The sequence below is a fragment of the Convolutriloba macropyga genome, chromosome 6, assembly GCF_964194025.1.
Source record: "Convolutriloba macropyga chromosome 6, txConMacr16.3, whole genome shotgun sequence".
In the NCBI taxonomy this organism is placed as follows: domain Eukaryota; kingdom Metazoa; phylum Xenacoelomorpha; order Acoela; family Convolutidae; genus Convolutriloba; species Convolutriloba macropyga.
Window position 1 is genome coordinate 22,174,035 of NC_134473.1, and position 16,739 is coordinate 22,190,773.

Consider the following 16,739-nt stretch of genomic DNA (forward strand, 5'->3'; position numbering starts at 1 on the left):
AGAATTTAGGGTGTACTTTGATTGACGCAGCCGTCGGTATGTATTGCAAGCTATGGCTATACCTATGGTAAGGTATGGTTACTAGGTAGGCCATACTTCCGCTGTGAAGACATTGATTGGCACAGGATATGGTTAATCAGCAGTCTAAGTGACACAAAGCTTGAGATTGTTCTAAGGATACGATGGTTCATTTCTCCTCTACCTTCAAATCCTTTGTTGCCACATGTACGTGGAAAAGGTTTGTATTCAAGTAAAGATTTAACTGATTTTTGAAGAGAGCGTTTGTTGCGGAAAAGCTATCAACAGAAAGTCATTCTAAAAAGATACAGTTATGGCTTAATGATGTCATAACTGTAAGCTATTTTATGTACAAAGATTAGAAAAAAGCCTGGATAAATTTTTAGAAAAGGGCAGTTCAGTTTGAAAACATGCTGCATTGCATTTAAAAACTGCCAATGTTTCAAGTGAAACCAATCGTGAAATATCTTGATACGATTTTTGGTCACGAAGTCTCGATGTATATATATATATATATATATATATATATATATATATATATACATATATATATATATATATATATATATATATATATATATATATATATATATATATATATATATATATATATATGTATGTATATATATATGAACTTAAAATTTGTGCTTCAACCAAAAAAGGAGGTTCGGTAATGTGCGTACGCACATAATGTTCCGACCCCGCTCATCCACATTCTTAACTTAATTTTCTACCAAATGATGAAGGGATCAAAAACATATATATCGTTCAATAAACAACCAATGGAATATAGTAATGCCACGCTAGAGGGCCGACGACAGTTTTTGATAATAGAACTACAAAAAAAGACCATTAAAAATCAAAGAACAAACATTAATTACGACCACAACTCGATGTCTACAATAAAAAAAATCATAACAAAATCAGACTCGCGTGAGATAAAATCTAAACAAAACAGTTTAACCTACACTTCATTGGAAAAAATATGGGAGCGGTTCTCAATGCGACTGGTTAACAAGTCTACAAAACGTGAAAAAATAGCAAAGAGGTGCAAAAATAAAAAAATAGGTTTCTATATTTGAAAACAATTAACTTCACAGTTATTAATGTCATTAGATATCAGCTGAAATCACTGAAATTTTCATTTATATCTCCATGGGAAGCAATAGAGACATACCAGAATCCAAACTTCAATTGCGAAAAATTTTAAAACTAATGGGACTTACGATTATTGTTATAAACCAAAAAGAAAACAAAAATCCTCTGAAATGCACAAATATATGAAAATTTCAATTATTTTATGATCTCTCGTAGTAAAAGTAGTAAAAAAGCCGAGGAACGAAAATTTGAAGCTATAACAAGTACAAGGGTTAATTTAAAGCTCACTGCAAACGGGTTTTGACCAGTGTTTACAAAGACTGAACTACAATTTGACCAAAAAAACTATTTAATAAAATGACAAAGCTCAAAAACCCAAACTTGTTTTGGAAACAAATGTTTCCAAAACTCATAACAGACTTTAGCTTCCAACAAAAAGCGGCAAATTATTTTGTAACACCTCAGGAAGCCATTTGGGCCTATTAATAATGAGACCACCCACGACCCTAAAAATTAACAAATACATAACAAATACGAAAAGAAGCCAAAATTTCACACAATTTTACGACATCACACTATTCAGGGCATTTTATTTATTAGATGTTACCCGCAAGAACTGCAACTCATCCTTTTCTTTTCATCCTAATATCATCAAACCTTCCCTATAAAAGGACAACGTAGAAACGACAAGAAAAAGAAACCCAAAAATTGAACGGTATATAAATCTCGAAATTTTTTTAAAATAAATGGTCGAAGCAATCAGCTACAACGTATAACAAAACGCAATGAAAATGGATGAATCATCAAACGTAATTGAAACTTATAATCAGTGGGATTGAGTTACATGGTGACCAAATTGAAAGCAAAAAGAGACAGTTGAAAAAAAATGTTTTAAAAAGTTTAATTTGAGTCTATAAAACAAACAGCTATAAACTGAAATCTTTATCTAGCTGGAGTTATAGTCCTGAGGAAGCAATCGAGACCTATCGTTATCAGGTATATGAAGAACAACAACAATAGGGAAGACAAACAAAGAAATAACAACAAGTAAACCACAAAATTTTTGGAGATATTCTGGTCTCAGCTCAAAAAGCATAAATTATTCAACAAAAACATATAATATATACAGATACGCTTTTTTGCAACGGTTTTCAAATTTTGTTCTACGCTTTCATTTAATTAGATTTGCCAACAATGTGATAATTCGAGAAGGAAACGAAATGGACTCCTAAAAAATGAAATTATGCTCAAAAATCAAACTGAAAAAAAAAAATATTTGAAAACGCGTAGTATCAAAACAAGGAAAACATAAATTGAATATAAAACTGTTTCCAACAATAATGTATTAATAGCAGAGAGTTGGTATTTGTCTGCTTTTACTGAGGCTGCGCCCGAAGTTGAGAGAAATATGTTAAAATAGTGGCAAAGTTCAAAAATTCACCGATCTTTTATAAAAAACAAAAATATTCAAAGTGCCAAGGGACATTAGATAACAACTAAAAGAATTGTCTAGATTCATCTATACCTGCTAAAAAACTAACTGCAGCTTTGATTGGGGACAATATGTCGTTGGACTACAAAAAGTATAACAAATGAAAGCAAAACTCAATAAGTCTACAAAATTTTTACGAAACCACTTGGTCAAGCCATAAAAACAATGAGCTCTACTCTTTAACCATTTTATAAACTTGTTGGACATCTTTTTTTGCAAGTAGTATATGTCATTAATTGAGCCCTGATTTGAGGTTCTTGTCAGTAGTTTACATAAAAACTTCTACATAGCGGAAATGTTTTGAAAAAAAGGTCACGACCCATTTAAATCTAAAAAATTTTTTATGGTAGGGATCTACGGTGAGATTAAGATCAGCCCAAAAAAAGCTTCGCGTCTAACAAAACATTCAATTGTTCAAATGATTGCGAAGTAGAACAATTTTTAAACAAAATTTTTAGTTTTTCGAAAAATAAATAATGCTTTTTTTGTAATTATCGAGTTTAAATTTGCAAAAAACTAGCAAAATTATGATCCAGAAGACTCATAAAGCCAGTGGAATTACAATTAGCTCCTTTTTGAGCTGAAAATGATTTCGACCGCAGTTTTAAGGTGTCTACTTCCAGCAAATTTAAAGCAAGTGCGCTAAAAAAAAGCAAATATGGTCCTATTTTTCTCGAAAAAAGTCTGATTTTTGAAAAATTTAGCATAAATAATTCTAGCCAAAAAACTCGGATCGAAAAACTCAGCAACCTTTTTTATCATTAGAGATGAAATAAAAAGCAGTACATTTAACAATTTTTACATTTTTTTAAGCAAAATTGACAAAAATTTGGTCAAAAATACTGAAATTGTGAATAAAAACAGCAATTATTCACAAAACTTTAAACCTCGATAACTCCCTATAAAAAGCCAAAAATGTAAAAATCTTTGAATTCCTTGTACGCTGGACTGGCTTTCTAATGATACCACTTTCAACTCTCTACGATGATTATATCGATCGGCCAAAATTGACTGAACAAAAAAAAACCCATTTGAGTATATAATTCCTCCCTCCCCACTAAAGTGGGGGTCGGAACAAACAAAGTATTTTTTAGCAAGATCTTAAACAGATGCCGCGATCTATTACACAAATTTACCTGAACAAGATCCTGGTAAAGAATATTTTTCAAGAAATTCAAAAATATGCATGCTGTTGTGATATGTTATACATTTCATTTCACTGGGTTACCAAGGCCGAGGTTACTTGAGCGAGGTAATATTATTATTATGGCATCGAGAAACAAAAGAGAATTATTATGGGCTTAAAACATATCAAGAGACAGAATATAAAACAAATTTTTGGAAGGGCTCGAAGATGATACATGCTCTAAAATGACGTGACGTCTCTCGAAGATCTTTTGACCTAATAATGGCCCGTACCTAGGTCGCAGTGAGTTTCAGCGCTGTACCATTGACTTTCAATTGTAACCAGTACTGTACCAGACAAATAGCAGTGTAAATAAATTTGCCAGTCTGCCCAGAGTCGATTAAGAAAAATCCCAGTCTGTTTTTTTTTCTTCGCAGCATCATTTACATTATTGGTTAACACTGCACAGAATGTCTCAGTTCAGACTGTACAGACGAAGAACTAACAGACTGTACATAGCAAATTTTGAAAATTTCGAAGGAAAACAATTCCTAATAGTCGATTTTTGCTTTATTTCACTATTTGATCTGAATCTCGTTCTACCATTTTGTAGCACCTGTTTTTGGGAAAACTGCTTTTGATCCCTTAATGGGTGTATTTGAAGCCCTTTAATGCTAGAACTGACTATTTGCGCTGTAGAAAAGGTGATACTAAAATACAGTTATTCCATTCAATTTCAGTAATTTTTTTTTCATGAAACAGCTTGTATTAAAATGATTTTAAGCAAAAAATGGAAAGTGCTGAGATCCCAAAGAACACTATCAACTACGTACAATACTAAATCTATTTTCTCACGTCTTATTTAAATCTTTTTTTTGCTTTCTCATAGTCTTTTTTTTAATAAATTTGAAAGCATTCTTTGGCGCTCAAGTATGATTTAAGATTGAAAATGGCACATTCTACAAAACAAGGACCTATTTCAATAAGTACGGTTTGGTTCTGTATAATTTGTAATTTGTTTCAAGCAGCTAAATTTCTTGAATAAGAACTTTTACGTGAAACGCAGTAACTTTTTATGTACTCTAAACTGTAAAAAAAATAACCAATTACTGTACACTACTGTATAATGTGTTTTATTTAAAAGGCTCTATATTACTGATATTATATATATATATATATATATATATATATATATATAGAACAAGTGTCAGGCAAAAATCAGAATGAAAAATTTAATGTTACAGCGCTGGATTAGTCGTAGACCAAGGTACGGGGGTATTCTTGGATTAAATTTGATATTAAAATTCAATAGACTGATGAAAAACGATTCCAAGTAATATATTTTACTCATTAAGTTTGACCAAAAACACTTTTCTTTAAATATTAAACAATTTGGTTCCCCTGGTGACGTTGTAGCTTTCACTTAGCACTGAGAAATTCTTAGTCAAAAGAAAAAGAATCGGACGTAAAACGAAACCTGAAAAAATTGCAAATTCTCCTTGTGTCGAATTATGTAAAATTATGGCTCTTTCCCATTATAAATACTCGCCCAACTTAGTGGTCACATAACGTAGAGCCCACCGGTCGAGATAAGGTGGAGCCCACCGGTAGAGCTCACCGGTCGGGGAAATACATATTTACCATAATGGTAAAATGGAACTCCAATGATTGCTGAGTTTTGTTTCCGATGGCCGTTTTTCCCCAGTAAACAAAGCTGAATGAATGAAAATTGTTTGCTCCCAGTCGACATTTGGACCAGACGATTAAAAGCTCGTAATTGAAAAAAAAATGAGATTTATCAAAATATCAATACCCAGGTTTAGGTCGAGACCCAAATTGAGCTATGATCAGACTATCCAGGCCAAAATGATCTCTGATCAGACTTTCCAGACCAAAATGCCCTCTGATCAGACCGAACCCAGACCACTGTCCCGACTATAGTGCGCTTATGATCAGACCCAAATTTATACCATTGTCCAGACTATAAACAGACTATGATCAGACCATCTTTAGACAATGGTCCAGACTCAATTTCAGACCATTGCCCAGACCTTAATCAGACTATAAAAAGACTCAAGTGCGCTCAAAATAGTCTGATCAGTGAAAGATTTTAATTATGAACAAATCTCTTAATTTTGCTATAATATATTCATTTCATAAAACTGGTGTTTGCAGTATTAAAATCATCTAAGGAAAAGTCAATTCTGAAAATATTGCTAATGAAAACGAAACCTAACTGTTGAGAAAAAAATTTGATTTACCATACCCCTTAGTTCATATTTCTGACTCAATGGATGAATTTAGACAGCTTTTCACAAGAAACGTCGTGGTCTTCAGTTAATCAAAATTTCCTCTTGAGGGGACCGGCATTTGCTATCAGCTGGACTCCTTGTTTCTGATTAGACTCATCGGACTTTAGATGAGTCTCTGATTGGAACACTAATTTATTGTTGCCTCTTGGCAGAGCCAACATCCCTCAATAAAAAACAAAAAAAATTGAAAAAAATAATGCACTCGTAATCAGACCTTCCAGACCGAATTGACCTCTGATCAGACCGAACCCAGACCATGGTCCAGACTATAAAGACTATGATCAGACCGTCCAGACCGAATTGACCTCTGATCAGACCGAAATCAGACCATGGTCCAGACTATTGTGCGCTCGAACCGCTTTCCAGACCCTGTAATTTTGGTCTGGGAACACAGGGGTGTGCGCTCAATTGGGTCTGATCATAGCTCAATTTGGGTCTGGACCAAAACCTGGGTAACAGGCCGAGTATGAACAGTGAAATTGTATTTTTATATATATTGCAACTCCATGTCATATATATATATATATATTTATATATATATATATATATATATATATATATATACATATATATATATACATAATATCAGTAAAATAGAGCCTTTTAAATAAAACACATTATACAGTAGTGTACAGTAATTGGTTATTTTTTTTACAGTTTAGAGTACATAAAAAGTTACTGCGTTTCACGTAAAAGTTCTTATTCAAGAAATTTAGCTGCTTGAAACAAATTACAAATTATACAGAACTAAACCGTACTAATTGAAATAGGTCCTTGCTTTTTAGAATGTGCCATGTTCAATCTTAAAGCATACTTGACCGCCAAGGAATGATTCAAATTTATAAAAAAAGACTATGAGAAATGCAAAACAAGATTAAAAAAAGATGTGAGAAATTAGATTTAGTATTGTACGTAGGTGATAGTGTTCTTTGGGATCTTTATTCATAACTCAGCACTTTCTCTTTTTTGCTTAAAATCATTTTAATATAAGCTGTTTCATGAAAAAATATTTTTGTACTGAAATTGAACGGAATAACTGTATTTTAGTAACGCTTTTTCTACAGCGCAAATAGTCACTTCTAGAATTAAAGGGCATGCTTCAAACCAAACCCATTGAGGGAGCAAAAGCAGTTTTCCGAAAAAAGATGCTACAAAATGATAGAACGAGATTCAGATCAAATAGTGAAATATCACAAAAGTCGACTATTACGAATTGTTTTCCTTGGAACAATTTCTATTGTACTTTTAGTCTGCAACTTTTTCTAAAATCGATCGTTAACTATCCTAATAGATTTTAGTCATGGAAAACGATAAAAAATTGCAATTTCAGTTTTAATTTTTGATTTTTTTAAGTTCTAATAATTAATTGAAAATGTATGGGAACAATAAAAAGACTATTATTGACATAGTACCGTCAAATTGTCGTAATGTAACCAGTTATTATTCTGTAATCAATTGGTATCAATTTATTTGTTTTTTGTTAACAAATATCCCTTCCAGAGCAGGCACAGTAAACATTTACATCCAGAAATAGCTTTTAGTACAATAAGGTCACCACCCCGCGCAGTGATAAGAAAGCGGATGATTAAGAAATGGTGTTGTAATTGGATTAGTGTTGAGTCAAAGATGCTGAAAGGTTGTAGTAGTAGGTATGTAGGTACTGCTACTGGAATAGAAGGAGAGAGAAGAGAACAGGGAGATATCAAAGGGGACAGAGAGAGCACGAGAGAGATAGGAGGGACTGACAAATGAAGCGTCTGTTTTGACACGAGACTGTATCAATTAGCAGGTCGCGCTTTTAGTCGAAAGATCATAAGTACAATTACAGTTGAACGAAACTTGGAGTATTTTGTCAAATCATGTAAGATCTTGGCGGCTTTGACCAAACATAAAATTCATCATAATATTGTTAAGAAATGATTTTTATAATAAATTTTAATCTTAATCATAAATATTCTTTTTTATGATAATTATTCAAGTATTGAGTATCGGGGTTAAAAAAACATTTTTTCGGAAAACACGCTGCGATCATGCAACTTTTGTATATATCTTGACTGTTTCAGGCCTAGAGCATTGTAAAGATTGTATCAAAATTTTTCTGATAGTTCCGTTGCTGTGGCAGAATATATATTTTCTAATATGAGTTTTCTTATGATAGATCTCTGATACCACTCGAGTCAAGACGTCATTATGCTCAGAAGCAGCCAATAATGAGCTGGCTCCATTAAACTGATTAAGTGAAGCTTTTAAGTTTATTCAGATCAGAGACGACTTTCATATATAAAGTACTGGCATGCCGCACAAGTAGTGATCATTCGACGCAAAAGGCCTTGGTCGAAAACAAAGCTGTATGATCTTCAAGTCGAGGTTGGTTGTAAAAAGCTGCAAGGTTCATGATTAGAGGTGAGGAGGAAACTATCAAAATGTGTGTTATGCTTCTCCAAGAAAATCAGATGCCCCCCCCCCCCCCCCTCCGTAACTCTATTGAAACGTCTATTTTTGAATCCTAATTTCGAATTTATCCATCGTAATTATGCATAGGTTGGCCTTATACTTAATCTAAAATTTTTTCCTGCTATCTCGGCGTCTTAGATTGAAGTTTTCCATTTGGGGTGGATAAAAGCATCCCAAACAGCTTTTAAATGCTCAAAGGTTTACTCGCGATTCGATTCGGCCAGTTTATTATTCGACTATAAGATACTTGACCGCGCGGAAAATAATGAGAACGACTTCCACAAAAACATAAATGCTTTAAAAATAGCTATACCATATAATATAATATACAGCACAAACTGACAGCTTTATAAGCCAATTCATTTCCTCAATTTGCGAATTTAAAATTCCTTTATTTAGAAAAAATTAGATCAAGCTTAAGTATCTATAAAATGCATTAAGTAATATGAGATAAACTGACGTAGTTTCAAACCGATTTTTCCAAACCGCTATTTGATTAAGTAGCAAAATCTGATACATGTCATCAGATAATTACATAACGAGTGACGCAATCAAGAGGCAATTAAAATCACAGCAAGCACGTTTTGTTTAATCAAATTAGGAACACAACCTTACCTTACCACTATCCACTATGTTTTTAAGGGTTTAAACACGGGAGGGAGATTAATGACAAATGACATACTAAAAATTGATTGTTAGAAACTGATACCCTGCGAGTTGTTTTGGAATTTACATGCATAACAAGTGTAACAGTAATTGTTCCAACCTGCAAACTTATTTGGGAATTGAAACTATATGCTACCTGGCTCTTATTGGATCTTTTCAACAATTGCCCCCCCCCCTTTGGTACCTAGTAGAGAATCGCCTCCCCTTTTGTGCTATACTTTACCACAATATTACTTGGCCTACACTTTAGATAGCCGAATATTAATTTAAGCGCAATTGCGGACCGCTGTTCATGGCCATGCCTCTCATGCGCTGTGGGATGTAATCCGGAAATCGCGGGTCGGTTATCGCGGCGAAGCCGCGACGCGCGCGAAGCGCGCCCACCGACCCGCCAGTCGGAAATTCTTTTCGCTTTAAATTCCGGTTCGGCTAATTGCTATACCACGGTGTATTTTATTCTATTCAATTTAATAGTATGTGCATGCGTGGAAAGTTATTAGTCGTCTCTGATTGGTTAATAAATAGCTCGCTTAAATTCTATTCAAGAATAGCCCCCCCTTTTGCAAAAGGGGGGGCAATCGTTGAAAAGATCCCTCTTATTTTTTTATATAGTCAATTTTGGCCGATCGATATCTTTCACGGAGAGATACAAAAGTGATGAAAAATTTAACCGATTGCTGAAGATTTATTTTAGTTTTTTTTTAATTCTCTCGCATAAAAAACATGGCTAAATTTTTTCAATTGTTTCACTTTTCCGACTTTTTTACGGAGTCAGATTGCTTTTCCGTTTAATTTTCTCCGGATAGCTTACTTTCTCAGTCTTTTCTGAAAATTCTCCATACAACTAAAAATGGAATTTCAACTTAGTTCTGATGAACCAAAAATCATTACGTAACAATCTCCACTTTTTAAGCGATTAAAAAATTTTAAAAAAATTATTGCTAAAAGGAGATTTTTGAGGAAAAATTTTAAAAAAAATTGCGATTAATTTCATTCTCTAGGGCTTACGGATATCTCTAAATATTCATTTTAAATCAAACACCTTTCAAAAATGGTTCCTGAAAGTTTAAAAAATGCTAGTAGCCATCTGCTAGAAAAGATGTATGTATCGTTTTTAACAAACAATTTCCAAAATTCTAACCAAAGGTATTTATTCTAAGTAGCAGTCATAGCAGCATAGGGCGTTTTCTCAAGAAAAAAAATAACATCATACGCAAAAGAAGAGATGCCAATTGTCTTTTTTTTTCAGCGCCAACTGCAAAAAATTGAATTTGGAGTGAATTATTAGGCAAATAGCAAACTGAATTCCTACCTTCAAATCTATCGAGCACATCAAGACTAACAATAGCATTTGTGTAAATGTTCGGATAAATTTAGAGACAATGACCTTGACACCGGACTTCATCAATTAATGAAGTTTCTTTCGACTAAAATCATCTGACATTAGAGGCGTTCCGTATCTTAGGAGAAATCTTCTCAGAATATCTAGAGTTTTCTTTTCTTTTGAAATACTGAGTAACGTGAGACAGAAGTTCAGTGTGATCTGTGTCCATCAGAAAATGGTACTGAAAGACTAAACGAAAAAAAAGACATAGATAAAAAAAATTCTTAAACCCACTCTATGCAAATCTATGCAAGATGGGATTCAAGATAATCACAGTTACCCTCTAAAACAAATTATTTAGTTCGTTAAACTAGCTAAGAGCTAACAAGAGGTATGAAAATTTTAATTTCGCTTCTTTCCGTTGAAACAAGTCAACCCATTACACATTCATACATTCAAATTTTTGACAAACAGTGTTTGCTGCGATTATAAGAGTGCTTCATGTTGTGACAAAAAGATTCCCTGGCGCAAAATATATTAAAAACAATTATACAAAATGTTTTAATCGTCAAATTATGTCGAAAGTACTTAAAATAATCATGAACTCGCTTAAAACGTACAACTATACATTGAAACCATTGAAGAAAGACACACCGGACAAAAAGGGCAAAAAACGATTGAATCCTTCCTAAGAAACAGTTTTGAAAACATTTTTGAACAAAACATTCTTCAAATTTCATCTGACGTTGTTAGTAAGTTTTGCCGTCGTCAGGTCTTTAGCCAGGCATAACAAAAATTCAAAAATTATTCAAAGCACGTCACCAAACTGTGATGTCAGCTTTAAGGATACAATTTGCAAACGTTGCATCACATTCTAAAACAAAATATTTCTGCTCAAACAGAAAACTTAAGCAAGCAAATACTTGGCTAAAAAGCTTCTAATTCATACATCAAATAATGCAAAATTTTTTTCAGTTTATTCTGTAGAAAATGTCAGAAAATGTAACATTGTCAACCTGTCATACTGTAATTTGTCACACTAACTGTAACTATACATATCATACGGACAAAAAATGTAGTACATATGCCAACTTGTTTTAAATAAACCTAAGTTGATCTGTCATTGATTATTTTTGCAGGAAAAGTTCAATGTCTGTGAGCGACCTGAAGTTCATATTTTTTGTTTTCACTACTGTATCTATTTTGTCAAAAAATTTGCCGTTTTCCGAAGAAAGAAAGAAAAAAAATGTTCACTAAAGTAGCGATAAATCTCAACAATCAATGACTAAACAAATTTTTTTTTGGTAATCCACTGATTCTGGTGCAAGAAGAAAAAGCAGTTTTCAAAAACTGATTTTGCAGAACAGTTTACACCAAAACAGGCATTTTGCTCAGAAATTATGATCTGCTAATTAAAAGAGATAGATCAAATCATAATGCTCGAAAGAAGAATTGAGGAAAATTATATAAAAAGACGGCAATGAACAAATAATTACAAAGTAGCCAGTTCTGAACTAAAAAAATAGACACAAAAACTGACAATGAGTGATAGGTTTTGTCGAATCATGCGTCAAAAGTCAAACAATTGTTACTCTTTATGAGTGTCAAGAAAATCAAAAATATATTGAAAAATTTTTCACGGAAGCACAGATTGGAAAACGAAAAGAATGCTTAAATAAGTTTTCTCACACCTTTTGAAAAGATGCAATTGCCTAATTTTGAAATATGGTTTTAATTTCAACTCAATTATTTGACACTCGAAATTTTGGATCAATTTCTGTTTCAGACACAACTGAACTGAGAAAAGAAGTTGTTTGCACCGAATTTAAGAAGAAGGATCATGTTGTTAAGACTGTATTTCTGGCGAGAGCTAAGAATTTTTTTGGAAAATCTTAAGTTTTTTTATTTCACATCAAATTCAAAAATGAAAAACCTCAACTATGGTACAATTTGCTGAACGCAGTAAATGAAAAAACCATAAAAACCATGACTTTTGTTTTAATCCTTTTGGTAAAAAGCTACATCAATATGTGAACACTGCATCAGTTAGAAATAAACCTTCTGTTTATTGAAAACAACGTCTCTTTCGTTAGTAGGTTACTTCAATTTCTGAGGAGATTTAAGAAGTAGCAGTCTATAATCTTTTGAAACAAAAATGGTACAAAGCCTTAAAATTTCAAAATAATCATTTTCTTTTCAGGACAACAAAACAACTATTTCATTCAGATAGAATCATTATACATTATTGAGTGTCCTCAATCAATTTGGAATTTCGGCATAACAGAAAAAAGCTGCAAATATTTCAGAGAAAAATAGTTATTTATTAAAAGGTCATCGTCAACTCTGAAAGGCGTTCAACGGAAAGTTTAAATAAAAAAATCCATTGGCACAAGAATTCGAAAAAAATGCTGTTCACAAACCAATGCAATTATTTGTCCAAACCTCAAATGTTTTGCTGAAGTAATTATCGTAGAAAGAGAATTTAGTCAAATATGTTCAAATCTACACATAAATAAACTGGGTCACAATTTATGAACACTTTGAGGTTTGCGGTCCAGAATCATAGAAATGCCTTGGAAACTAAGGTTCCATAGTGCCTCTAGAGTGAAGGAACAAAATTTTCCTGGAAAGAATAAGCATTTTTTTACTATTTACTATGCACAAACAAAAAAAGTTTTCTTGCTGAAAACTTAGCCAAAGTTTTGTTTTAAAGTCACACCAGTATTGCATAAAAGATTTAACGAATTAATTTGGGCTTAAAGCTCAGGAAAATCATCAAAAGAATTGACGAAAGAATTATACTATTCCCTAATATGTGTCATAAACGAGCATATCAGTGTCTTGATATTGCATGTGCAATTAAAGGTTAAAATTAAAACACACCAAAGAATCTGAATTGATGAAGGTACACTTAAAGTTTAAAATTTCTCGTTTCTCACTAAACGAACGAAAAGTAAAGATTAAAGATTAAATTCTAGAGGTTTAAAATTGATGTTTCTTTTTTTTCTTTATGGGGCGCTGAAGGTAATCTTTTCGTGAAGCATATATAACCCCCTTGTTCTGCTGCTTTTTGTTTTCAAATCTATAAACATTTGAATCAATTGTGCCAACTCCATTTGTACATGCATAGAGATCTCAATTGCACAGTAGTCTAAAATTGATTGTTTTAACAAGATATTGAGTAAGATGAATCGGCTCGCACATATTAGGAATATAACATTTTGTACTCACCTGTTGTTGCCGTTCAGATTACATTTGATCCGTGCAGGGTATCATGGAAATAAACTAAGTTTATATAAAAAAAACAATCGACTTTTTATGTATCCAATGACAAGGAGCACAGTGAAATAATTTCTGCTCTGCCGGAATAGGAAAAGATGGATTACAAAAAATTGATGTATCTCCTTTCAATTTATTGTTTGCTCGTTATCAGTCGCGCGCTTTTTGCAATCTGAATTAATCCAAAGTATAACACCTGATTTCAAGTGGGTTTCATAGAGCCTTTGAGCATTCCAGTTTTGCTAGTTTTAGAACAAGGCACCTCAAAGTTTACAAAGATTGCCAGAAGGCGCTTGAAAAGTTTTAAAGCCTTTCCTTGTCGGAAACAGATTTTAGGTCTGTATTCGCCCTTCATTTGCAACTCATACAAAAGAAAAACAAATAAATGCAACAAGATCATGACATTTTTAATATAGTGCTTTATAGGCGACGAAAGACTATAGCGGTAATAAATATTTAACCACAAATACTTCAATCTGCTTCATCAACGACCAAAAAATCGAAGTTGCAGCCAATATTTAGAATAAAAAACACGCAATGCCATATGAAATTTAGGAGATTGTTCATTAAAAGGTACTCAACAATGAGCACGCATATTTTAAGCCATCAAAGAGCCATATAGTTTTGATATTCAACTCGAAAAGTGTAAATGATTGTAATAAGATCTCAGTAATCTAAAGGATGTCAATGTAAAATTAGAGTATTTCGCATCAAATATTTGTCCCAATTCTGACTCCAATACTCCCGATGAACATTCTGTGGTCAATTATGGTTCCGTATAAGACATTAAAAAGTTCGTACTATGATCTTGCATTTTGAAAAGTGTAAATGAAAAGTGTACTATGAAAAGTGTAAATGATTGTAATAAGATCTCAGTAATCTAAAGGATGTCAATGTAAAATTAGAGTATTTCGCATCAAATATTTGTCCCAATTCTGACTCCAATACTCCCGATGAACATTCTGTGGTCAATTATGGTTCCGTATAAGACATTAAAAAGTTCGTACTATGATCTTGCATTTTATTTAGATCCATATGCGATCTTGCTATGACCTGCCTTTGGAATACAACAAATCTTCAACATTGTCAGATTATTTTACCGTGAATATAATGTTATTTTGAGCCACTAAAATTTTCACATATGATTACGTGTAACTATAACATGAAAAATTAATTTGGATCCTAGACGCACGTAAATTTTGTTTTGACAACTTTCAAATTGGTATCAATTTTTAAATGATGATTTTATGTTTAACAAGATTCATTCTAAAACCTTATGATGTTGCCAAAGATTTCATAAGATTTCAAATGAATATTAAGAGTATTTTTTGATTTTCTATGGTTGCTAAGACTCTTTTACTGTGTACATCTCGGGAAAGTTATATATCACCTCGATACACTGATTCAGAGTCTGACTCATTGGAACCCCAATTGTTCAGAGTTTCATTCTGCGACTCATTCCTGGTTCATTTGGTTCGTTGGATTTTATTAAATTGCAATTGTCCACAGTCTTAATTTAATAAAAAAGTTGTTTGACTGTCTAACGATTAATTTGATCTGCCATATTCCTTCCCATATCTTATTTGTAAAATTATGTAATTTTTTCGCTAGAAGGCTTCTAGCTGGGGACTGGCTAGCGCCCAAAACTCTATCAAATTATTCCCGGAAAAATTGGTTGTTGGTTCCTCTTGTTGTAGGGAGTGTATGGTTATTGTTTTTGTTGTTATATGTAATATGTAATACCAGCAACAGGTAGTGTTATTGCCAGAAAAAAAAATTGAATAACTATAACAATCCAAAACTAATTCTTGTATTGAAACTAATTAGTAGTCTAAACTATACCAAGCCAACTCAATCACTCTCCTCAAGTATCAACAAATTGGTCAGTTTACTCCCTAACCCAAATACTGCTAATAATTTTTGCCTCCCAATAGCTGTGTTGCTGACGAGAAAGTTGTTATCTTCTCAACAAACGATCTTGAATAACTTTGCCGTTTCACTCACTGCAACTTAGGAAACTATTTTCCTTCACAAAGAACTCACACAATAATTAAGATTCTTTTGTTTTCTCTTAACCTCTCTGATATAGTTTCAATGCTAGTTTTAACCAACTTTTTACTATTTTCTCCTAATCAAAATGATGAAGAAAATCAGGGAAAACTTACATCGTAACAAAACGATAACTAGTTTGCGTTCTTAATGTTTGCATGTGGTTTTTAGTGGATATTTTGAAACTCGTAAAAGTGTTTTTTCTTTCATAGAAGAACAAACAAACTCGATTATTCTTTTTTGTTGTTTGTTTCAAAAGCAAAATAACCAGCTTTTGGATTACCGGAAAAAATACTGTTTCCCTTTTTCCATATGCAATTGCCCAGAAGTCACCAGTTAAAATGTCGGGGCGATCGAGCTTGAGGAGGTATGGTTTTGAGATTTTGCGGTGGGAGGGTGTTGGTGAAATTGCAGATCAGTTTCTCTCTACAAATTTTTTTCAAACAAACCTTGCGCTCTTTTGTATTTATCAATCTATTCTCAAGACAACAAAATTGAAGCAATAATTGGTCGGATATCGAACATCGAAGAACTCACTTCATAACTCGTTGTTTCCACCCAAAACACTTCTTACTAAAGTTTTCCTCTTTTGGATGTCCGTTACTTTCTATTTCTACTTGTTTGGCAAATCTGACTTTCAACAGTGTAAAAGAAGAAAAAAATGTATAACATATATTGTTTCCTACAAAGTTTGAATATCAGAATTCCAAAAGTTAATTGCCATAACTCCGAAGATCTATACCAATTTTCTCCTGAAAACACAAAATCACTTCTGAAATATTACTCAAACCAGTTCTCATAATAAAGGTGTACCAAGATTGGATTAAAAAGCGAACTTTCTTTCAATTCATTTTCTTAATTCTTTCCTTCAAGCAGACCCTTCAAGCACCCTTTTGTTCTGCTCAATTCTCTTATGGAACC

At 32.8% G+C, this 16,739-nt stretch overlaps 1 protein-coding gene across 1 annotated transcript in view; it reads right to left on the reverse strand.

The window, feature by feature from the left end:
- LOC142341573 (glutamate receptor-interacting protein 2-like) overlaps positions 1-16,739 on the reverse strand; it is a 114,262-nt gene that overhangs the window by 76,492 nt on the left and 21,031 nt on the right. The gene's annotated exons all lie outside the window — the stretch shown is intronic.